Here is a 26,210-nt window from a genome sequence, read left to right as displayed (position 1 = left end):
AAACAATGGGCCTCATTCTCTGATTACCGTATTTTCCGGACTATAAGGCGCACCCAAAAACCTAAAATTTTCTCAAAAGCTGACAGTGCGCCTTATAGTCCGGTGCGCCTTATATATCTTAGTCCCCCATATATATCTTAGTCAGCACCACTAAGAACATCATCACCCGAGCCAACCAACGACCCTGGATGACTGAGGATGTACGTCATACGCTGCGAGCACGGAACTCAGCCTTCAAGTCTGGCGACAAGGAGGCACTGAGGACAGCGAGAGCCAACTTGAACCGTGCCATCAGGCTAGCGAAGCGAAGCCACAGTCGAAAAATTCAGGATTTTTTCCACGACGCCAATAACACCAGGAGTATGTGGCAAGGCATACGGGCGATCACGGACTACAACTCACCCTCCCCCCCGGTGGGTGAGGTTGATGCTGACTTCCTAAATGGTCTAAATAACTTCTTTGGGCGTTTTGAGGCACTAAACAGCACTCCGGCAGTTAAAACTGTTCCCCACCAGGAAGAGGAGGTCCTCTGCCTTGACTCAGCCGACGTGTGGAAGACTCTGAGAAGAGTCAACCCACGTAAGGCCCCAGGCCCCGACAACATACCTGGGCGGGTGTTCAAGGAATGTGCAGGCCAGCTGGCTGGTGTCATCACAGACATTTTTAACATCTCGCTGGACCAAGCCAAAGTGCCAGTGTGCTTCAAGGCTGCCTCCATCATTCCGGTGCCGAAGAAACCTCAAATCACCTCATGGAATGACTACAGACCTGTGGCACTGACTCCCATCATGATGAAGTGCTTCGAAAGGCTGCTCAAAGATCACATCGTCTCCAGACTCCCCCCAACATTCGATCCGTTCCAGTTTGCCTACCGGCAGAACCGCTCCACTGAGGATGCCATCTCCTCCGTTCTTCACCTGAGCCTGGCTCACCTGGAGGAGAGGAACACCCACGTGCGGTTGCTGTTCCTGGACTTCAGCTCAGCGTTTAATACCATCATTCCACAACATCTGGTGGAAAAACTGGAACACCTGGGCTTCAGCACCCCCCTTCGGAACTGGCTGCTAGACTTCCTCACCAACAGACCTCAGTCAGTCCGGGTCGGACAGAACACCTCCGATGTCATCACCCTCAGCACAGGCTCCCCTCAGGGCTGCGTCCTGAGCCCCCTGCTGTTCACCCTGATGACACACGACTGCGCCCCCAGGTTCACCACCAATCACATCGTGAAGTTTGCAGACGACACAACGGTGGTGGGCCTCATCAGGGACAACAACGACCTGGACTACAGAGAGGAGGTGGAGCAGTTGGTGGGCTGGTGCAGAGAAAATAGCCTGATCCTGAATGTGGAGAAGACGAAGGAGATCATCGTCGACTTCAGGAAGAACCAGCCTCACCACGCTCCACTGATCATCAACAGCTCAGCTGTGGAGGTGGTCAGCAGCACTAAATTCCTGGGAGTCCACATCACAGACGACCTCACCTGGACTGTGAACACCACAACACTGGTCAAGAGGGCACAGAAGCGCTTGTACTTCCTGCGGAGGATGAGGAGAGCCCACCTGCCCCCACCCATCATGAGGACGTTCTACCGAAGCACCATAGAGAGCATTCTGACAAGCTGTCTCTCGGTGTGGTGTGGAGGTTGCAGCGCCTCCGATTGGAAGAACCTGAGGAGAGTGGTGAGGACAGCAGAGAGGATCATCGGGGCTCCTCTTCCCTCCATTCAGGACTTGTCATCCCAGCGCTGCGTGTCCCGAGCCCGAAATATTATCAGTGACCCATCACACCCCCACCATGGACTGTTCTCCCTGCTGCCCTCTGGGAAGAGGTTTCGCAGCATCCGCTGCAGGTCCACCAGGTTCTGCAATAGTTTTTTCCCTGCTGTCGTCAGACTGCTGAACATTCAAACGTAGCATTCCTCTGCACACTTGTAAATACTGCTTTTTGTCTCCTGCACTGTTCACATACTTTATCACTGCTGCACTTTGTACTTTCATATTTTTATATAGAATGTCACTTTTTTTTATAACCAGCCGAAATACCTCTACATTGCTGAAAGCCGTATGCAACGAAATTTCGTTTTGTACACACCGTTGACAAAATGACAATAAAGTTCTGTCTCTAAGTCTATATGGACCAAATTCCTCAATTTAAACTGGCCCGAAGCATTGTGTCATGAAATCAATCATAAGTGGCCCGCTGAAGACTATGAATCAAAAAGACTATGGATCATTATTTTGTGATTATAAAGTAATTTGTTGCGTCTGAAGTTGAAATAAAAAAGATAAATTGGAGAATGATTTGATTTGGATTAAAAATCTGACATGATGCATTAATGGTGCGCCTTATAGTCCGGTGCGCCTTATAGTCCGGAAAATACGGTAATGCATACAAATGTTTTTGCTTTACGTACAAGTCGAGCATATACATAGAATCACTATTGTACTTTATGGCTTTCGACTTTTAAATCAATAGTCCTCAAAATGGGCCATCATATTTCAATGTTGCCCAAAAAGCAGCTTGTGTTTTTGAGTCATCTGTGCTCTCAACACACACAACAGCAGGAGGGAAGCTGCACCTGTCCTCTTGCCTGTTTTGTTCTCCTTCGCATTGGCAGCCCCGGACATGCTGGATTTCACAGTTTCTCAGGTACATTTTCTACCGCGCCACCAACTGCACTGAATAATAGCGCGTGGCTGTGTAGGTTGGGAGAGGCGTGCGCTCGGGGTGCCCATTATTCATCACAGAAAAGGCTGGCGCGTTGGCCAGCAGAAGCGCCGCCGCCGCCGCCGCCGCTGCTGTGCTATCTGAGAGCAGATAAAGGAGGCAGGTGTGAGAAGGAAATTAATGTGGATCCATCAGTTGTGAATTGGAGCTCTGCTAAAGACTCCAACCAACAGGACCCAATTTAGCCACAACAGCAGCATCTCCGGTGTGCAATTCTCTGTAGCTATATAATGTAATATTTAGTGTGCAATGTGTGCAGGTGGTATCCAGCTCACAAAGAGCAACCACGTGGCATGCAGGCATGTCCATTAAGGCTCCCAGAGTGGGGCAGGACTAATTCTGCCTGGGAGCACGGGCAAAGGGGGCTCTCCGTGGACAGCGGGCTGGGGGGAGAACTGCAGTTTAACCTAATTTGGTTCTAATTACAAAGACAGGAAGTCCACCTGCCACATATACTGCCAGGCTCCCCATCTCCTCCGAGGGTGGGCACGAGGGACGGGGGAGGAGGGGTAGTAGAGTGCGAAACAGCTTGCATGATTTTTGTTGCGGTGGCCTTCAGAGTGGTTTTTAGACACGTTCTTGTCAGCACACTCTCTCGCAGAACTGCTCTCGTAGACAAATATTTGAAAAGCGACGTAGCCTCCAGCGAAATATTTCAACCGTACGCATTGACAATCGTTATCTGATGAGAACAAAAACAGCATTATCTCTATAGTGACATCACTGAAATGCCAAACATTGCAACTAGCCTTGAGAGATACACTTGCTGGCAACAATGTTAAAGTTGCTTGCCCAATCTAATGGATCTAACTTTTAATGCCAAAAAGTCTATTGTATTAACCCCAAGTAAGTAAGTTTATAAAAAAGAATTTCGTTTTAGTTTTACAACAATTGTGTTCCTGCAATATTCTGTGACACTATAAGCAGGGGATATTAGCAACATGCTGCAATTTAAAATTAATAGATAAAACTTTCCCTAATAAAGCAGACAAGTATGACTCATTTTAATTAAATATAGTTAAATTAAATATAATTAACATGCTAAAGGTCAAACTTGTGTGTAACTTTTATCTGTCAGGCCTATCAACTGACCAGAATCCCCCCCCCAAGCGGTGTTAACTGCATTCTCTGGCCGTGTTAAGCTCCCTAACAAGGAACCTGATTGTACTGTTAATGTGTTACTTCCTGTGGGAGTCAGCTCTGGAATGGAGTTGAGCGTCCAGTGCCTGGAATGACTCCTACAGGGGACTGAGCCCAGACTTCCACTTTGTCAGGCCGGCGGATATTCACCCCTTATTCTGGTGAAGGTTCAAACTTTTGTCACTCAAGTAAACATGAACGTCAAAGAATTGTTTTATATAAGGACATAAATGGGGAATAATCTTGCATTTTTCAATTTGTTGCAGAAACGTCAGGACACATAAATATTATAAATAATGAAAAATAAATAAATATAAAATAAAATAAATTTCAAATTACCCAAGATGCTCAAGATGGAGTTTTGTAAAGTGTTTTCTAAAGATTATTTTTTACTTCCCAGGTGTCCTAATAATATATCTGTGACATACCTTCATAAAAATATGTGACCCCCAACAAAGCAGTTATTTTTCCACTTGTAAATGAGGACACAATGGTAGAATATGAGACACGCAAAGCGAGATGTTTTTTGTTCGACAGAGCTTGTGGGCAGCGGGTCAGCTTCTTAGCAGTGAATGTGATGCGTTGCCACGGCAACTTGCTTGTTACCCACCCTAGAGTCATGGGGTGCGAGGCACCATCAGCAGTGTGAGTGTTGTTCAAGAAGCAGTTCACCCTTAATCAGTCAGCGCTGATACAAGGGTGAAGAGGGATGATGGAGCCTGCGGCTATTTGGAAGTGCAGCATCACACACGCACAAAAACAGAGCTGGGACAAAAGTACATCAAGTAAACACAGTGGAATGAATGTTTTGAGTCATGTGCGATTAGCTAGAAATGCAATCACAGGTTGTACCTCTAACACAATCTGTTCCGGTACATTTTAACGGTCATGGATTCTACATATGCGTACCCTTTTTTATTTATTTTTTATTTTTATTTATTTTTTAAATTTATTTATTTATTTTTAATTATTTTTATGTGAAATTTTATGTATCGTATTTTCCGCACTATAAGGCGCACCTATAAACCTCCGATTTTCTCAAAAGCTGACAGTGCGCCTTATAATCAGGTGCGCCTTATATATATTATATATATATATTGAGCCACTACAGCAGGCATGTCCAAAGTCCGGCCCGCGGGACAAATGTATATATCTTATATATGGACAAAGTTTTAAAATGGGCCATTCATTGAAGGTGCGCCTTATAATCCGGTGCGCCTTATAGTGCGGAAAATACGGTATTATAGTGGTATCGGTATCGGAACTTGATTTTGGTATCAGTGAGTGCGAATATCCCGACTTTTGTTAATTTCTTCGCTTACCACACATAGTACATACGTTTGACGACTTTACAATTGTTCATGTTATTAAATCCAGTATGCGTGTCTCAACTTGGCACCACTCAGTATCAAGATGAAATAAATGAGAAGAAACTTGTGCCACGGGTAAATCTAGCTTGAAGTTGTGTTAGGAAACTTAATAAGTGACTGACCATCTGATTCACACCCTCTCGGTCCAAGACGTGTTTATTTCCAGCCTGTGATTGTATCAAATTTGTCCCGTTTTAAACGTCATGCTTGGCGGATAGGCAGCACACACTGGTGGCTGAAAGCAGCCAAAATCACTTTATTTATGTTTGGATGGCAGCGGGCGCTCCGTGCTGCTTGGCACCCGCATCGAGCTGTGGTCTTTGGCACCTCTTTGCATCCCCCCCCTGTCCTTCAAACATGCAGGCTATACGGCTCCACTGGGCCCCGCTGCAACTTGTGGATGTATGCATATGCACGTTTCTGGAACGTTGCATGTATGCTGTGTCTTGTTTTTTTTTTTCCAGTGCCATGCTGAGAAATTTTGTACCCTGAATATTTCATCAAAGACAACAGAGTGACACTTCTTTCAACTAGTCCAAGCCTTGAGATGTTTTTCAGCAATGATGATCAGGATGAAAATGATCAGGATTGTTATCCAGCTTCTGCAGACCTTGCTAGTTATCTGACTAGTTGCTAGTTATCATTTGAATCAGGTGTGTTGAAACAGGGAGACATACGTAGACATATTTGCATATACCGTCCTCATTTCCATTACGTGTAGTAACAAAACAAATCCTCTTACAATATCATAAAAATCCTGAAAATTCCATAGACAAGCCGCAGCTTGTGCAAAAATTAGCGATTTATAGTCTGGATATTACGGTATTAAGACGTCACATGACTGGCTTGACTAGCATAGCATTGAAAGCCAAGTTGCATCTTCTAATCTTCCCTTTGCTGTTTTTTTGTATCTCTGTAAGAGATTTCTTTTCACCTTGGGGAACCTGCCGGCCCTTGCTTGGTATATAAGTATATAATTTATATCTCCTATATTTACTCTATAAACCAAAGCAAGGCGAGCCGCCTTAAAAGGAAGCACAGCCCTTTTCCTTGCTTCGCAGTTCTGAGGATCTGCTGAAGCTCAAACCCGGGATCCGTAGCCTGGGTTTGCTCAGGCTGCAGCAGTCCACGCAGATGAAGGCCCGGGAAGAGGTTGAATCTGGTCATCCTTGGACAGATAACGGAAGATACGGGCGACTAATTTGGACATGTGCTCTGCCGCCGGATGACGAGAGTCTGATAAAGAAAACATGAGAGAGCGACAACTGTGTTACTGGAGGAGGATGTGAACTCCCTACAGGATCTCAAATGTCAGGACCATTGTCCTGTTAGGCATCTGATCACTCTGCTTTCTCTTTTGTGTCGCTAGAATCTGCAATAACCTCAGAAATGTTTAAAGTGAATGTGCTGAGATGCTGAAAAAAAAGTCTGTTTCAAAACTGATAACTTCGTTCCCAGAAAGTGTTCAATAGAAACAAAATGTTCTTCATCCAAACATGTGAATACATTTTATAGATCTGATTGCAACACTGTGATATTGTGAATAATATATTTGTGTTCAAGATTTTCGTACGGTCAGAATCTGATAACGTAGTCATCAGCCATCTGATGGACGGATGCAACGAACAAAATGTTTTGCAAACGCAGACAACCAAAGCAGTTCTTGGCCAACACACATTAGAGAAACCCTGCTGGGGGTCATATGGTCCTGACAGTCCTGGTCTGCTTGGCCTAATACAGAACCTATTGCACCATAGTGTGTGCTCGTGGTACTAGTACGTGTGTGTGTGTACATGTGTGTGTATAGATCAGCTCCCGGAAGGACAGCCATGGCTCAGAACCGCAAGGAAGCTGCTGGGAAATGTCTGTGTCACCGGTGTCACCCAGTGAAGGCAGATACAGAAAGCAGCAGTCACAGACACATTCTTGGCCTGTGCCTGTTTCCAAACACACACACACATACACATACATACAGTACATACACACACATGCACAGCACTGCTTAGTATGAGTACAATGCATTTTTCACAGGTCGAAAACTCTATTAACAGTTTACATATACAAAAGTTGACTGTTTATCAAACCGCAAAGTGGGCTGCTGACTGGCCCTTCTCTTGTTTCCATTGATGACATCATTTCTAGTAAGATGGCAACTCAGGGTATAAATGCTGGACTAGTTTGCTGTTGCAATTTTTCTTTGCTTTTATTCACATTGCCTATTCCCCTTTTTTAATTATTTAAAATGGCTTTAAAAATATTTTATGTTCTTTAATAAACGTTTAAGCAGACTATCCATGTAAGAGTATCTTTGCTTTACTGTGCATATGACGAATGATCATTTTCAATCTTGAATCTCGACTGAGGATAGTACAAGTTTCGATGTGGTCATCAACCTTTCTATCCAATTTCTGTACTGCTTATCCACACTATATTCACACCCAAGGATAAAATCATATAATTTTAAAAAGATGTAAAATATTCTGCAAATTAAAAATGCAACATTATTATTATTATTTTTTATTATTTTTTTTGCAGTACATTTTGTTATCCTTTTCGTTTAATGTCATTTACTTTCTCCATTTCCTCTTTGTACTATAGATGGGCACTCCGAATGCTGTGGAACCAAAAGAAGCTAACTAGCACCCCCTTTTGAAAGAGAAAAACAGCATTTCATCCTTGGACTCGTCTGCTCGTCTGATCCATTTCTGGTATGTAGAGCAGAATAAAGTGACGGGGCAGTGCAGTGGGGGTGAATTAGGGAATTAATTGGGATTAAAATGTTTATGGCTGGAGGTTGTTGTGGTTGACCTTTTCATGTGTAATTCACATGCCTGAGAAATGACTATTTAGTGAAAACAACAGCTTTGATTAATGTGGATTAACAAGGTTTTACAACTAATCATTCATAAATATATAAACATGTTTGGCATAATTCCACTTAAATGTATTTATTTGTTAATTACTCTTGTTGCCTTTGTTTATTCTCTCCTGTGTGAATGTCAAGTTAATCAACCATTACATTTCAAAGTAGCTTTTTTTTTTTTCTTTCCCTGAAGCATATGAAGCTGTAAAAGTTACGAGTTCAATGAAAAGCGCACCTGGCTAAATCGTCATTCTCAATCATATTTGGCGGCTTCTATTTCCGAGAGCATCTCGTCAATTTGTCGTAACCTTGACACCATATTTTCTTGCAAGTCGTTTATTTTTAAGTAATGGTTACGTTTTACGTACAACTTGGGGAAACCAACCGAGCACGGGCGCTCTAGTGAAATTCATTCATTTTAGAATGCTCAACCGGTTCAAAGTCTTTTTTTCATTAAATCCGATGTGTTAAGTAGAACATTCACATAAAATTCCCCCCTCACAGTTTGAAGGCATTGGAGGTCAAAGAGGAGCTGGTGGTCCAGGCTGCAGAGGAGAGGGGCGGGGCTTGGGCGGGCTCTCTGGAGTGTGCAGTGTAGCTGGTTGGTGGGTCGGTCAGGTGCAGCGCCACCAGTGATCATTAGGGTTACAGCTGCCCAGGCCAGATTGTGTGCTGCCTGCACCGGGCGAGATGTTTTGCCCAGGGAGAAGAGCGAGCATCTGTCTGTCCCTCCCCGTAGACAGTAACCTCCTACCAGCCTGTCCAAGTCAACCCAACTAGTAACAAGGTCACCCAACTCCTACTTTCTCTTGCTCGCTCATGCACAGCTGCTCTCTGCTGCCCTCTACGTCTCGCCATTGTTATCTCTCCGTCTTAAGACGGGGCACAATCAGACGTAGGGCAATACTTCATTTGCAAAACTGTACGAGCGACTTAGTTATCTGAGTCCAGTGCTAATTGCATAATTTGATCCCCGTTGATAAAGCACACTTTCATCATTAGGAAAATAATTGGCTTCAGCAACTAGAGGGCTTAATTTTTTTAAGCACCATTGTTCGTTCTTATTGCGTCACACAAGAGCAAAATTATAATTATACACAAAGCCCAAAGGGTTCGCCGCCGTACTTCTGATTTCTTTTTCTCAAGTTGCATCTACTTTTTAAAGGTTTTCGGTGTTGGTGTGATGATTGGATGCATGAAGTGATGGATGCTAATCTCAGTGATCTGGCTTTGCTTTTGTGAGAATAATCTTACCCGGTAACAGATGACACTTGGCCAGTGCGAATCGTCAATCAAATGTAGTGTTCCCTCGACAACAATAAACACTTAATGGGAATGTTAAACGTTGAACAAGGTTAAGCAACACAGTTTGGCCCTTGATTGGCTTAGAAATTAAATACGATTCCACAAGAACAAGCAACCGAGAACACATGAGTTTTTGAACATATTTAAAAGAAAAAAGAGTTATCGATCAAGATGGACAGCATCATTTAGAATCAATTGTTAACCCAGTTGAATGAGGAACAGAAAGAAGAAAGCTGAAAACAGGTGTGACACCAACTTTGTGCCTCACAGGAGACAATAAAAGCCTTGGTCAAGGGCACAGCACCTGGACCATTGTTTTAGCCCACAAACTGGCTTTTAAGTGCAAATTTCCACTTGGTCCTAAAGGAGACCTGGCCTGCACACTTGCTTCACTCATCTCAACCAATATGTGATCCCTTCTCATTTGCATAATGGGTAGAATGCAAATGAGGGGGCCAGCTTTGTCGAACCAAGACAAAAAGAAGAAAGAAAAAAAAGGAGTGGGGGGGGGGGGGCAGACTGCTGCCATCCTGCTGAATCGCATCTGTAACGACACAAAGCCGTAATATATCTTGGCCCTCATTTTAGCGGTGATCACAGCTTATATTGAGCACTTCAAGGGCCAATAATAGATAATTATACAATATAAAGACTAATTTAAGCAATCTACCTAAGAACATTGAGCTTTCTTAACTTATAAAAGGATTTATACATTTTCCTCAAACTGTTTGACTTACTAGAAGTGATTGCTTTGTGCTGGCTCTTTAGCCAGCATCATATTTGCTCGATTGGGTCTCCCAGTCTGTTTAGCAAGATATGAAATGATGCTTGGATGAGAGCTAAAGTTTTTTTTTTGCACAAAAGGCATATATGATATCAGACATACTGTATCAAGAAAGCATTATAGTTGCAATAGTGTTGTCATTTAGACAACAATAAATAGATCATGGAATGTTTAGAAGCATATCTCAGAAAGAAAGACTAAATAAATCCCTCTCTGATGTTGACTGATCTGTTTTCTAGTCCTCTACTTAACGTCCCAATATGATAAGTACTACAATGATATTTGCATTAATCCATCGCTTAGACTCCCCTTGTACCTTCTCTTTGCCACATTGCCACTCGGGCTCATAGGTATTTACTTTAGATTAATCTTCATGAGCTTCTTAGCATCCGGAAACACGTTTGCGTACATTCTTACATGGACAAATACTCGTAGAGACTAAACCCTGTTGCCTTGTTCTCGTGGAAGGTAGATTATCTGCGAATGTACGGGGAAATTTCTCCAGGGATGTTTTTTGGCGGCGAGTAATAAAACTCGGAGTGTGTTGCCTTTGCCAAGCTGAGACATCTGGTCACCTTATCACAGATAAGTGGGGGTTAGTCCTGGCATCTGCTAGAATTAATCCATTTTGCAAACACCGTTATCCTAATCTCCTAAATATGTCAGTCCACAACTGTAGTGTAAGGCACTAGGTATCGTTTTTCCATCTCGAGAAGGTTGATGTCCTTAAGCGTGTCTAGTCGTGACACTCGGTGGAGAAGTGCGGGACAAAAAGACGTCACGGGGTCCACCTGGCCAACAAATTCAAGTACCAAGTGTGCTCCGCAACTTGCTACCTAACATCCCCCCATAAATATTCATGCGGGCGGATTTGTCTTTTGTTGCATGCCTAGTCAGCAGTCACAGAACACATGGTGAGTGTTGGCAGTGGCCAGCCTAGGTAGAGAGGCCGCGGACGGAGGCAGTGGCAGGAACCAGGACCTGTGAGGCTGACTGACATTTCCATCTGTGGCGAGGCCTGGTAATTATCGGGGAGAGGAGCGCCCGCAGCAGCGCGCCATCTGCTAGGGGAGATGGCTCAATGAGGTATGAGCACGAGCGGCGCTCCGTCGGGCCACTGCCTGTCTCTGACATGAGGGCTCGCATCTGCTACTGAGGAGCCGGGCCGCCCAACACAGCCTGCCTGGCTGGCCGGGAGAGGGGGCTGACAGGAGGGGGAAGAGCAGCCAACAGCCCCTTTGACACCCCCACTCTATACTTCCACCACCGCCCGACGTCGTTCGTAACCGTCGCTGCCCCTGCTGAAGACGCACTTGACAAACCTACTGACAAGTTTTGGGTTGCTCTCGGGTTCTAGCTCTTAATACGGAATTCAAATTTGTCACTGTCCCTAACCTTGCGTTTAAAGCCAGACTTTTTTTTTTTTTTAACTCAAGTATTTACCTAAATATTCATTCAAGTATTCTTGGAAAAGACACCTGGTGCACTTTCATTCTTACAAGTTTATTCTGGCATAATCGTGCAAGGTCACCAAGGTAAATGAGGAACGCTAATGTTCCTCGTCCATGTTTCATGATAGTTTTACTTGTTATGGTCTGAAAGCTGCTCAGGTTGACAAATTTGAGATTTTTAGGGAGCAAAACTTAACATGTATAATTGTTTTGAGCTTGTCATACCTGGTCAAAATGGTTGGCACAATCTCAGAATACTACGTTTGCCCCAAAACCTACACCTCACTTGCTTTCACCCTGACATACCCAATTAGGTGTATGCCGTTCCTAATTATGTTCAATGAGTTTAGTCAGGCACCAGTGAACTCCAACCATGTTGTAGAAGCAGCTCCAGGATGGCTGACAACGGGTGCATCGGTTCAGTACGAGGTCCCACTGCCCTGCGTGTCGTAGATAATTTGCTACTCCCGAACTGATCTGATTTAAATAGTTGGAACAACATTAAACTCCAGCTTACAACCCAATCAAGCAGGAGAATATCTGAAACTGTTTTGAGTTTGAAATTGATTTGTTCCAATACTTTTGCTCATCACAACTTTTGCATCTGTATTGAGCTACAAAATCAGAGCTTTACATTCAAAGCAGCCGCTCTCAAACATTTTCAACATCTGTCATCTTGAAAACAAGATCTTTCGCAAGCTTTTGTGATTGATGTTTTCATACGGTACATACTTCCAACATCTCGAGAGTCTCAAAAGTGTGAAACTAGCAAAGCGAGAGAAGTCAGAAAGCTTGCAAAGGAAGAGGGCGGAGTACGCTGAGTGAAAAGCGCGTCGCCTTGTCGCGGGATTTTATCAGACTATTTGGACAGATTGGTAGAATTCGAAATGCAGCAGGGGCTTGTGATGTGGCAATAAAGCGTTTGCCTTTGATCCCGCCTCGCTGTTTTTTTTTTTTTCCCATTCCTACACTGTACATGTGCATGTCAAAACAAATTAGATCAACCAAGAAGAGGCGAGGCAGCTGTGGTGCCGCGCAGCAAAACTTTACATCACCTCAGTTTACCAACAGTCTGCTTGTTGTCATTGTCAAACTCGACAACGTGCAACTCCGCCGGCGCCGTCACCTGCTCGCGACAACAAACTTCAAGGTGTGTGATCGAGATGAAACGACACACAAATAGAATATCCATCTTTACACGTGCTTACATTCCAAGCCGCAGCTGTCAATTACCTACACGGAAAAAAAAAACCACACTCTTTGATAAGAAAAATATGAAGCAAGCCAACACCCACACTTGGAGTGGCTTTTTCAGATGTCGTCGCACTTAGGAGAAATTTGCGACGACACATCGACGTGCCTATTCCCCCATTCAGCAGCATTAACTCGGTGCCATGTGTCGAACAAACGGAGGCCATTTTGGAGCCCTTAATGACAAGGCTGCTCGGCTCCTCTCCTCTCCCTCTCGCTCTTTTCAAATTGCTCTCTAAATGAAGTACAGCTGTGTGGACCAGGTGCTGCCTGCCTACCCCCATCCCAACCCGCCGCCGCCGCCGCCCCCCCTCTTTTTAGAAAGAACAGGAAATTATGAAATCCCCCAAATCCTTCACAAATGGGCAGGAGGGAAGGTTGGAGAATGTCAAGCTGCATGTCTCTTGTCAGTGGATGAGCTTTCATTTAGGTTCGTCGCCAACGTTTTCGCCAACCCGACCCGGGACGTATCTCACATTTGAGTGTCAGCGGCCTACACTTTATTTTGTGGATGTATTCAGGAGTTCCATCCTTTTTTGCTTACAGATTTGACAGCAGTGAGTGAAGTCTATGTGGAGCAACATTCAATGAGCGCCGACGTTGGGTAGCTTGCAATTACTGAAAATATTTGGCTCATATTTTGGTTTGTGTGGAAGCAGATTAATCAAGAGATTTGAAACCTTTCTAGGGCACTCATTAAAAAATATGTGGAAATTCCAAGGTTTAACCTTCAAAGGATCGGAATACCTATTGCCAAAGATATGAAACATTTTCAAGATGTGCAATACCTGTTTGTAACACTGACTCAATGTGTGTGTTATGCTTCAGACAGAGCGAGCGAGAGAAGTGCTTGCATTTTCTGGCAATTAATGCGAGCGCACTGCTGTGTGTTTGTGAAAAAACAAGCTCTTTTGCATGTTTTAGTACAAGAGATGGATTAGTGAATCATAATCAAACATTCATTGAACAGCACTATTTGCCCCCAATCCCCCTCCCCACCCCAACAGGCTGTCGCCAACTCAGGAGCCAAGCGATCCGTTTTGATGTGACCATAAATGTGCCCCAAAGCTGCACAGCTACATTTGATCAGTCGAAAACTTTTTAGGTAAAAGCTTTTATGCATTTCTGATTGGCTGTTAACGTCCGCAACATTGCTATCGCATTCGAATTTGCAGCGAAACTTTTAACCGAAAGGTCAGCCGCTCATGAAACCTATAATGCGCAACTGTTCAGTCAGGTTTAGTCGGCCTCGACTTAACCATGTTCTTCTTCCTGCAGCAGGTCCTGGATAGCATCCATCCTATAAGTAAAGCACTCCGTTTGTTCTTTGACAAGGGAACGCGCACAACTGCTGAACTAGGCCTCCTGCTCAGGAGACCGCCAATGTGCAGCTGTCAATGTCTCCATAAAGCCCCATATCCATAATAGACAAAGCACTCATCAAGCCTCGGCTTCATCTGGCCTCCCAGATGCCCCATCACCAGGGGCAAATCCCATCCAGGTCTCAGCGCCGCACCGTGCAGCCAGATGTGCGCTGGCAACATGGCCGTGGGGTCAACACATGGCCAAGGTAGAGCCAATAAATGAATTATACTCTGATTATCATAAATGTGGCATCTAAGCATTGTGTGGCATTAAAATACCAGGATGTAGGTGTTGCATCACGCACGTACGGACACGCAAAAAAGTGTCAAGCTACCGTGTTTTGGCAATGGTTTACAAATTGCTGAAAGTTTCTGCAGGAGGAAAAGGACACGTTTGAGCCAAAGCGCATTTCGGATTCTCGGAATGGTTGGCTGCCATATGCCCTGTATTTGTACATCATTCCGCAATGTTCTAGGTCGCTCTCCCAAACATATTCCGTTTCGTCCCATGCCAAAAAGACCTTTTTCCCCCTCCGCCTCCATCCCGCCGTTCCTCGTTTCGCCGCGTTTGCGCCCGGCCTTGGCTCCTCGTACTTTCCCCCCCTTTAAGACACCATGCCAACTTCAGAGGACCCAGGTGTATGGGTGCCTTATCAATTCCACTAACAAGCGTGCTTACTGGGATCACAGGACACTTTGTGGCTTGCTTTTAAGTCCCCGTCTGTAGCCAAGAGTGACCTGAATTGGAGACACGGGGCTCCCCTTGCTGATAGCAGCCAACCTCTGATGGGCAGTCCCTCTTCCAGACTTGGCCAGCACTCCACGTGGGAAGGAGGAGGGAAGCGCGAAAGAAGTCTTTGAAATGCTGGAGTTCCATGAAGAATTCAGAAGCAGGATGGATTCAAAGGCTTCTGCTGGAGGAAAGGAAGGAAGTGGAGAAACAAAACTTGGGTGAGTCTGCTTGTCGAGAAACAAAGAGCATGAGTATCTGATTTTCATTGTGACACTTCTTAGCTAGCATGTAAAAAAGTATTCAAAGGTTTGTTTACCTCTTCTCATTTTCAACAACCTGGCAAAAGCTTCACCAGAAAAATACAAAAGAAAGAACGTTCCTCTCATCCTGACATCATATGATGTCCAAGCTGCCCTCTCGGTGCTTGGCAAACAACTCAAACTTTTGATCATGACAATACTTTATGTTGTTAGAGCCTCATTTTTATGACATTCTTGCTTGTTTTTAATCAGTGCATCAAAATGTTTATTCGTTTGTGGCCAATTCAATCATTAATCATTTATCCTCAATCTCACTGTATTCAGCATTCTGATCTTTTTATTTTTGAAAACTGCAAGTCAGTAAATGACTTAACATGTTTCAAAAAAAAAATGATGGAAATGGATTTTATGTTCGTGCCTCCGCCTATATTTGCAGCGATGGTGGCAGCTGAAGACCATTCTGTCCAGGTGGCCTTGAGAACGCCATGACTTTACAGAGTGCTGTACAGTTTCTCTCCCTCCACATATACACTCACACACATTCATAAACACGCACACGTGATGCGGAAAGCCTCACAGCTGCTCGGCCCTGCTGCATGTCAATTAGGATGGTAGAGGATGTGGAGGGACACATGGACGTTCACACAGCACATGTATAATTCATGATAGGTTGCTTTGACTGTGTTGAGTTCGACTTGTAGACTGCATTGGAGATTTATTTTAAAAATGCTTTGTTAGAGAAAAAAAAAAAGTGACAATCATTTGAATACTAATTGCTTGCTTTATATTGTCACTAGAACTAAAATAGTTGAGTCAGCAAAATTAGTAGAATAGGGCTTCAGCTCATATTAAAGCATAAGTTTGACTTTTAGCAAAATTAGTCCCTCACTTTAATTTCTTGGCCTCAATTTTGGACCAATGCCTTAACATGGCTAAAACATACACACAAACATGTTTTTAACGTCAAGTGAAGTGAGAAGAAAGAGGTGGGCCCATTATGGTGATTCCTCTTATGAAAATTAGATGTGGTGGGGTCAAGGGTCAGCTGAGCTTAATTCAGTTTTCATGTTGTGTTACATACCAGCTGTGTGTGTGTTTGCGTGTCAGCACACAAAGTAATTGGCTGAGTGACACTTTCCTTGGCAAATTTTGACACTAGAGGTGAACAAGGATGTGGTGCCAGGGGAGCTAACCTTGTAGAAAAATTATTTTACACAGCAGGGGGGAATGTTGAAGGGACCCGCCTCAATGCATTTGCATCATGTAATGAACATTACAGTATTTTTCATCTAATTGATATCGAGCATTTAAATTTTATTCACTGCCACCCAATGTCATGATCTAACTCCTTTTTTGGACACCAAAGTCATTCCTTCCTCTGAGTTCTCACCTTCACCCCTTTTGTTTTCATCACCCTTTTCTTGCTTCCTTCTCCCTCTTGCTCCTGGCGTAGCTCGTGGAGAAGAGGAAGAGGCGGAGCAGCAGCCAACGCTGTGCTGTTCCTTAGAACTGTCCTCCTCTCTGCACAACACAGATGGTTATTATGGAGCTGCACATAAATTGATTATGTTGGAAATTAGCTGTTGCTGTCAAAGGCAGCCGCCAACCTGTCCCAGTGTGTCCCTGTGCCCGCTGATGCATAGGATCCAGCTGATGGACCAGATGTTTGCACACTGCGCCGCTCCTTTTAAGGTCGCCGCAAAAAGTGGAGCGAAGGCTTTCTAATCTTTGCGGCTTTGTACTTTCAGTCGGAGCCCTCTTGACATTTGGAGAGAGCGAGATGGGAATTTATCAATTGGTGAACTGGATATTTTGATGTTGGACTGATTCAGCATGATCTTATTATGTCCAAGCAGAGACGGGATACTTTCTGGATTGATGTATTCTACTGTCTTGGAACACAGTGGCTGATGTCCCCCCCACCCCCCATGTGAGCCGTGATTGATCGGTGACCAGTCGACATTCAGGTATTATTCCAGTTCCATGTCACCTGTCAAATAGATAAACCCATTGGAACAGGGGTGTCAAATTCTGGCCCGTGGGCCAAATTCTGGCCCATATTTGGCCCGTGAAGACAAATCTATGTCAATACTAAAATTGCAAATTGTCTTCAATTTTAAAAAATAGAGATGTTTCTAGCAATATTTATTTAAATTTAATTTAAAAATTTGAAACAGTTTTTACTAGTCTCTGATTCCAAAATTCACCAGTTTGTTGCGTAGCTTATACTGTGTATAATATGAGATTATTTGGGTTGACAGTCATAATGGCCTTCCATAGGAAACTATGACGACGATGCGGCACGCGACAAAAATGAGACCCCGCATTAAAGATGAATGGATGAATGTTGCCAGAATCCCCCGCCAGCAGAAAAACTTTTAATGTACCTGGTGAATGTAGCTCCACGTTTGTGCCAGAAGGCCATGTATTCGTTTTATGCAAACTGGCATGCCAAGATCCTTCAAACATTGTCCCTAAGAAGGACTGTCCTCGAGTATAGCTCATTACAGGTTGCTCGGGATAAGCGGTGATGGGTGATTCCTGGCTGCAACCTCAGGGGACAGCTTGTGCACACAAATGCCAAACTCAGCAGAAAGTCAAGTCCTGGGAGCGTCGCTACATGGTTTTCCAGGCCTGACCTTGATTCCAGGCCCGCTCCTGCGTGTTTCCGTATGCATGGCAGAGTTTCGAGGACTGCCAAAATGTGAGCCAAACAGCGGATAGGATCCCCCTGTGATTTCCACACACGCACGGCAACATTCTGATGCACGGGCGTAAACATTCATCAACGAGGGCCAACTCACATCATGAAGGTTAACTTGCATCAGAGTGGAAGGATGAATATGTTCTTTTATATCCGCTCAAATGTGGAAAATTGTAAATCTTCAAGACTGTTTTGATAACATACAAAGATGTTCTAAGGTTGGAAGCTTCTAAAATCTCCACTGTGGTGTTAAATGTGCTAATGCGCTTCTGCGCTTTCTGAGAGCGTTTTGATTTTCACCACTCAGAAGATCAAGATGACTTTGACTCGCTTTTCAGCAAAAAAAAAAAAAAGCTGCTGGATGCTTTTTATAGCAGCTTTTCGGTGGAAGAAAACCCCGCTGATCGGCGAACTAACCAAAATCACGTCTTAGCCCAGAAAGGCGTCGTGAAATTAATATGTCAGGTGTGAAAAACTGAGTGGATTTGCGGATTTATGTGGTGCACCCCAGATGGAAAGAGCAGAAGTAATTTTTGAAAGGCACATGTGTGGGGTCTCTTAAAATTTTAGGATGTTAAAAATGTACTTAAGCTTCTTGGTGACCCTTCAAACCATTTATACACCTTTTCCCATAATACAACTTTTTGGAGTTTTCCCAACTTTATATCCTGCACATTATTGGACATTAGTTTCTTTTATGAGATTAAATTCATTTTTGCTCTTCTGTTTATTTGGTCTGTTCTAAAACAATAAACATCTGCAGAGGATGTGCTGTATGGCTTTAGTGGCAAACCCTTTTGCAAATGTTTCAACAGTAAATATCTTCTTTTCCTAAGTATGAATGTATCGTATCTTCTAACACGCAGATGGAATTTGGAGGAAAAAAGGTAGAGGGGAAAAAAAAAAATCCGGATTCCAAAGCAATGTGCTTTCATTGTACAAAACTTAGATTATGAGAGAATAGGCTGAGGGATTTCTGGCGATTTATACTCGTCTGAATATAAAAAAAAAGGAATACATTGTCTATTCTTCTCATGTCTATCAGCCTGGAACACCTTGAGTTGAGAGCTCAATTACAATGTTCCACATTTATGTATGTGTGTGTGTATGTGTGTATTAACATCAATGAGCGTGCGCGCGGTTGTGCTGGGAGATATTTTCCAATCACCGCACTGGCGCTTCCTCATTGTTCGCCGGCCGCTGTTTGCCATTGCGCGATTAACAACGTTATCTGTAGCTAACCCAGTCAGCCGGCCAGCCGGCCCTTGGGCCATTGTGTTTCCGTCAGGGGTGGGTGCCCTCAGAACTGTGTGTCAAACTACCCCCCTCCCCACACGCACCATCAGCACCACCTTCCTGTCGGGACAGGCTTGGCTGGGCCCAGGTGGGATGTGCTGGCATTTGGGCACTTTACAGGGGGTAATGGGTGCATTGGAGGGCTTGAGACAGGGAACAAGTGGCTTTTACCCCCAAATCCATTTGAGAGGTGAGGACTGGTGAGTGAGTAAGGATGGGAGGCCCTCAGGGGGCCATCTTTGTTTGCCCCCGTGTATCAGGCTCCATCTGGTCACTCTGCAGAGAGGACAGCATCTGTGACAGGCTTACAGAAGTAGTCCCTTCATCGTCTTGGCTGCTCTTAAATTTACTCAAGCGCAATCTTGAGGACTTTATCCATATCACCTCCTCTTTGTGGTACGCTTCACCATTCCATAACCATCATCACATTTCTTTCCACTATAGCAGCTACAAAGGTATTAAAGTTGAGTACGGCCGGCTGCTTTATTACTAAATTCCCTCTGTTAGGTTTGTATTTGAAATATCACAAAAGTGTTTTGTGATGTACACTGTACTCAGAAAACAGCATATTGCTCATGTTTTAATTGCATGCAAGATTGTAGTGATGTCGTCTCTGTTGTAAATATCATATTAGCATAATTACTGACAAGACTGAAAAGCTCTCTCTCTCTCTCTCTCTCTCTCTCTCTCTCTCTCTCTCTCTCTCTCTCTCTCTCTCTCTCTCTCTCTCTCTCTCTCTCTTTTATCCCAACAGCTTCTTTTCCCCGCAACCTCTTCCACCGTTGACCTGCGTGCCCTCTCCTTTGATGGACTCATGCATTCATTGCCCCCTTCTCTTCCTCCCCTGACCCGCCCACCCTCACCCCCCCTACGCTGTATAATTGACTCAGCTGTAGCCTTTGTGATATAATAGCTAGTTTACCTGGCAGAATGACATTTCACAGGCTCAGAGCCACCATAAAGCTAATTGTTCAAGAGCGGAAGGGAGACTGTGTGTGTGTGTGCGCAGCTGATAACGGGAGCGCGCCTGCTCAATTTGTGCCCGTATAGGCCAACGGAGAGTTAGAATTGACATTTATCTCCATAGTGAACCTCAAACGAAACCATGGCCTGCTCTATTCTCTCGGCACTCTCATTCCCTCACAGTTTGTCTCTCTTGCATTGTTGGCTTTTATTTATTTATTCCTTCCATACATATATGCAAGCAAATAACTGACTGAGATATGATATAAGATTGTTTCTGTTTACCACACACACACATACACACATATGTATGCCGACGGGCTTCTTCTAGTCCTCCTGCCACTGCGGCGAACAGACTGCGGCGTGTCACCGACTCGTCTGCTCTGTTCCCGTTAAAAAACCCACAGGCCCACCCATCCAAGATGGCCTCTCGTCTTCCCACTTAGAGGAATAGATGGAGTGTTTAAGTGTTTTTGTCGAGTCAAATGGCACCAGGCAGATGACTGCATGCTATTAGCATAATTTAGCCGCATGCAGGCTGTCGGGGTGCATCATCAGCAGGTCTGTTTCCTGGAGCTTCCGGGTGTGTATGGACAGGTATGCATCACGCCACTCACACGATCGGGGCTCGCATTTTCCATTGCCGCCGCATAAGTTTCGTGCTGATCATGTAGCTGGAAGGAGACTGAGTGGCGCTTGCCTTCCAGTTTGTCCGTCTGTCCGTCCCACCTGTCTCTCTCTGCCAACGCTTTCAGGCGCTGCCCGCACAGATCTGTCGGGCAGATGGGGGGGCCGGCTTTTTACATGTCACTTGAGGGACACCCAGTCAACACAATCTGTAGCCCACAATGCAGCGTGTTTGAACCATGTCGGGCCCAAATGGAGAATGGATGCGGTGCCATGCACGGCCCAGATTCTCTGAAGAATCCCTCTGTATCCATCTTGCCTGCGTCTACCTTCTGCTAGGCTCCTTTAGATAAACTCTGCATCTTTTATTTATCCCTTGAAGTAAGGCTGGACCCTGACGAGAGCAGAGGCTGTACACACGCACACACACAAATGGCCCTCCTTCTGTTACTGAAAAGTCGGCAATTATGGAGAGAGAGGGGAGGGACATTTGGGAATTGCATATGTCATTGAGAGAAGAAACTACATCTCCCACAAGGCCCGGCGGTGGAAATGAACCAGCTGTCCATGGTTTGTAGATCAGATCCTATCCTCTCGATTGCAAAATCACATAATAACAAGGACCAAGAAGTTGTGGGCCTCGCCGGTTGTTCCTCCTTTGTTGTTCCCTGGAACAGAAGTTATTTTGCTTCGGCTGCCTCCGAGCTCTTCGCCGTGTGTGCCAATGTTTGCTGCACTGTGCTCCACTTGCTCTCCTTTTGCACCGAGCCAATCACAAGTCTGCGGTCCTGCCCCTCCAAAGCTGTCGTGTGAACTCCCGCCTTTTGTTTAATTTACATTTTGGAGGCACAGCCCATCAATTCCCCCCCTCTTCTTGCTAACCCCTGCCAACCGCCCCACCACACCAACTGGTGTCATCAAAAATGCAGAGTTCAAACTAATTGGTGACATTTGGTCATTTGTAAAACTTTTTTTTCGTCTCTGAGCACAACTTCTGTCAAGTATGAGACAGAACTGGGAACTTTTTATCAGCATGAAAGATTGGATTTCTCAACATTTATTGATGACAAAAGTCCATTTCTACATCATTAGCAGTGCATTTCTGAGCAGAGATCAATAGTCATTAGTCAGTGGAGCCCGCCGCCAAGACTGAAGTACTGACAAAAGTGAATGAAAGAATTGTGGATGTTTTTTGGTGGGCTGCAGTTTCTGCAATCAGTAGTTTGCACTCTCCTGAATGACAATGAATGACCTTTATTGTGAAGCGGCACACAAAGATAATATTAGGAATAAACAGGATTCTGCTATTTGCATTCTGAGGTGGGGAAAAAAAAATCTACCAGATTTGCACCCAATTTGTTTTTGTTTTTTTTAAACTTCTGTCAACCATTTTTTTTTCCATTTGTTAAACCTCAAAAAGATGATCAAAAAAATATTTAACTTTACCTCATGCTTGCCAAACAATGCATTATACAGCATTGTTCATAATAATCCTCGAATGTACCGCTTTGTTATTAGAAAGCCAAAAATACAACAAGCTGATTGTGTTTTGCACGTGTTTGTGCACAGTCGGTGGGAGCATTTGAGCTGATTTAAAGGTTTTGCTTTTGTCACGAGAGACATCTGTCTCGCTGATTAAAAAGAGCTCTCGGTATGGAGGCAAACATCTGTAGGGACGAAAATAAATAATGTGATAAAGCAACGACATGATTAGGGCTTAATTACACAAATATGGCTGTTCTTCAGCGAGACTTTGTGTGTTTACGTGTGTGTGTGCGTGTGTGTGTCTGTCTGCAGAGATCAACAATGCATGCCTAAAACTGCATCTTTGGAATGTTATCATGATGTTGCTCCAGTTCGCCATTGACCCTTAACAGGATAAGCGGTAGAACATCTATGTGTCTGATATACATGTAGTCATAAAATAAAAATGTGCCTTTATTGATTTAAATTCTAGTTTGCGTATATCTTATTAAACTTTACTGAGCTGCCACAGTATAAAAAATGCAAATGTGTTCAAAACAAATAATACAGATTGGCCTAGACTTAAAGTTTGTGGCATACTTTTCTTTTTTTTCTTGCAGTGCTTTTTGAGGAGGAAGCGCTTGGAAATGACATGAGTGAGCAGCACAACATGGAGCGGTGCAGATGAGGAGCGAGCAAGTAAAAAAAGCTGACAACGTTAATATGGAAGCAAACAGAGAGCGCAGCCTGGCAGTCACTCAAATTATGCACCTGCACCTTTATAGGGAAAAAAAAAAAAACAGCCTCTCTGGTGTCTTGCCTCTCTCTTTTTTGTTTTCCTCATTTTGCTCCTTCTCCCCACTTTGCTTGCCGTGTGCTGTGCTGTGGCTCGCGGCGTTGTCGTTTTCGAAGAGCTTTCTCTCCTTCGTGGTGTGTGCGTGTGTTAATTGCAGCCATCCTTCGGGAGGAGACAACGGTGAAGATGAAGAATACCTGTTTGAGAGCGGCCACATTGGCTTCTGTTCTTCGATTCACACTTGAACAGCAAGAGGAGAGATACCACTATGTATTCCGTGACACCAACTTTGGCCTTTCGGCTCAACTTTGAGATTTTCTCGTGGGCTTTGTGACCATATGTGCTCATGGCGGGGTTGGGGCGAATGTTTTCAGATTCACCATCTAACTCGTTTTGGGGAACATGAAGATGCTCCCTGCCAGAGACGGTGACATTCGGACACATTGTCGCTTTTGCTCATGAAGGCGAACAAGTGTTGGTCAGCAGCACAGATGAGTTGTGGGAAAACAAGCAGCTGGAGGAGGAGAGAAAAGACCATAAGGCTGGACGGCTTGCCAAATTTCATCATCTATTATGGATTGCCTGAGATGCGTATTCTCCTGCAAACCTGAGCTTGTCTCTTACTTGCAATCACAGAGGTCTGTATGTAACCTCAAATGCACACTTCCATTTATTTACTTATAATAAATACAAATGTGCATCATTTCAAAGCCCAAATTGAGAACCCAAATTAAGAAGGATAGTCGATTGCGTATGCAATAGATAGGACCAAGGTGAGGCACGACAACAACAAATATTTTGGTTTATACGAGTAACTCTCCGATTCCTACCGCTTAATCCGGGTGATGAAAAAATAACTTTGCGCTGGGGCCATGTTGGCAGATGACAATAATACTCACATCTGTAGTATTCTGTTTAGGGTTATGGCTGTGGTTATTTCCTAACTATAAACGAACTGCAATTGTGAGCACAGTTCAAATTTGGCAATCCAAATAGAGGACTGCACGAAGCCAAGTGTGATGAAAACAAAGCACCTGGTACAAGTATATGTAAGATCTTGTTAGTAGCTGGTGTGTTTAGTTATACTTTAATCCCTGTAAGACCTTAAAACATTTAGCACTATTGAATATCTTTGTTGGGGGTTAGCCACAGATTGGTGGGTGTCTCTCAAAAGTGTATTCCCTTCATGAGGCAGGAGTGCACCCATGGCCGCATGGCAGCTGGTGCTCTAAGCGCACACAGTAGACTTTTATGTTCTAGCTGTTGCCGGCACCTCGTGCATTGGTTAATACTTATGATGAAATTTGGAGCTGCCTGATAGTAGCAACAAATGCACAGGAAAAATATGTAAGGTAGGGTGAGTGTCATGGATTAATGGATGTTTTATTATCGCTTCAGACTAAACCCTAGTTTGAAACCCTAACTCTAGTATGAAACCCTACTTTGAAACCCTAACCCTAGCTTTAAACCCTACTTTGAAACCGTAACTCTAGTATGAAACCCTAATTTGAAACCCTAACCCTAGCTTTAAACCCTACTTTGAAACCCTAACTCTAGTATAAAACCCTACTTTGAAACCCTAACCCTAGTTTGAAACCCTAACGCTAGCTTTAAACCCATGTTTGAAACCCTAACCCTAGCTTTAAACCCTACTTTGAAACCCTAACTCTAGTATGAAACCCTACTTTGAAACCCTAAGCCTAGATTTAAACCAGGGGTGTCAAACTTTTCGCGGGCCGCATTGTAGTTATAGCTTCTTTCGGAGGACCATTATGACTGTCAACCCAAATAAATGTATGAGCATCTCATATACAGTAAAAGCTACAAAACAAACTAACAAATAACTCGTTTTCAAATCAGTAAAAACTGGTCAAATATTTAAAAAAAACGATATTATTAAAAGTGAAGACAATTTGCAATTCTAGTAATGACACAAATTTGATGCACAATTTGTCTTCGCGGGCCACATAAAATGATGTGGCGGGCCGTATCTGGCCCCCGGGCCTTGAGTTTGACACCTTTGGACTAGGTGCTGGAATGTTACCAGTTGTGGTTACATTTTAAAAAAGTGAACTTGGTATTTTGGGATTGGTCTCCACACAACTTGTTGTTGCACATGTTTGTATATGTTTTCAGAGGGAGCACTTGGGCAGGCTCCATTAGCGCCCAGCGGTAAATTGCCTTGTAAATTACAGTAGCGGGTAATAAAGCTAGATTTGTATATCACCAGGAGTGGAGACTCTGTCTGTCTTGTAAATTTAATTAAACAGCAGGTGCAAAATCAGGTCATATGGCTTTGATGTGCCCCATGTGAGAATGACAACCAGACAAAGATCCGAATACGAGCCCCATTTCCATATTTTTGCATGTTGCGGGCGGATTGTGCGGAGGTAGGGGGAGCCTTGTCTATCACCTTGTTCTCCATTACATTTCCTGTGATTCAAAGAGGTTTCAAATTAGCTGTCACATGTCATTTTAATACATCTACAGCAAAATAAACGGTAAAGTTTCTGGGAGAAAAAAAAAAAAAAGTCATAATTAGTAACACCCAGTTTGGAATGACAAAATTGCAGAGGGATCATTTCTTGACAAAAGAACAAACCTTCCACAACTATGACTGAAACTTCACATTCTGTCTTCTCTCATGTTCGACCTTTAAAACTCCCAAACACGTTTCAGAAACTGAAGAGTGATTTGGCAACAAAAAAATAAAAAAAGATTAAAATATAGTGGAGCAGATAAAACCTTAATAAAGATATTTGCTTGTGGCTTCTGTGTAATGAAGCCCAATAAAATCTCCTCATGGTGGTTCTTGACCTTTGACACCATCAATGTGCTGTCAGGCCTCCTTGCGGTAAATTCCCTCACCCCTTTCTCTCCCCGTTTGTCGGTTTGAGCTCACTGCCAGAGAACTCCTACAAAACGTGTCAGCGCCATCAGTTGACCTGACGGCAACACCTTGCCTTGTTACTTTTTTTCCCTTCCTTGTTGTCGGGAAGGAAGTAGTTGATAATTACCACCTAGGATGTAGCCATCTGTGCTGCCCTTTCACGGCCTGTTAAGCTCGCTTTTCACAAAGTTTACTGTTGACAGAGGGCACGCGAGAGGA

At 43.9% G+C, this 26,210-nt stretch overlaps 2 long non-coding RNA genes across 2 annotated transcripts in view; both read left to right on the top strand.

Moving 5' to 3' along the window:
- The window catches only part of LOC119116598, a 97,459-nt gene extending 81,712 nt beyond the window's left edge, over window positions 1-15,747 (top strand). Inside the window, exons 3-4 of the long non-coding RNA XR_005096298.1 lie at window positions 7,839-7,948; window positions 15,065-15,747. This is a non-coding gene — a long non-coding RNA (uncharacterized LOC119116598). The remainder of the gene's footprint in view (window positions 1-7,838; window positions 7,949-15,064) is intronic.
- A 921-nt stretch (window positions 15,748-16,668) lies between these two features.
- LOC119116625 lies at window positions 16,669-23,362 on the top strand. Its single transcript, XR_005096304.1, has 3 exons — window positions 16,669-17,218; window positions 22,639-22,726; window positions 22,926-23,362. It is a non-coding gene; the product is annotated as an uncharacterized LOC119116625 (long non-coding RNA).
- The last annotated feature ends 2,848 nt before the right edge of the window (window positions 23,363-26,210 follow it).

Source organism: Syngnathus acus, chromosome 22 (assembly GCF_901709675.1).
Source record: "Syngnathus acus chromosome 22, fSynAcu1.2, whole genome shotgun sequence".
Lineage (NCBI taxonomy): Eukaryota > Metazoa > Chordata > Actinopteri > Syngnathiformes > Syngnathidae > Syngnathus > Syngnathus acus.
The sequence above is the reverse complement of the archived record's forward strand: the minus strand, read 5'-3'. Positions and strand labels throughout refer to the sequence as shown.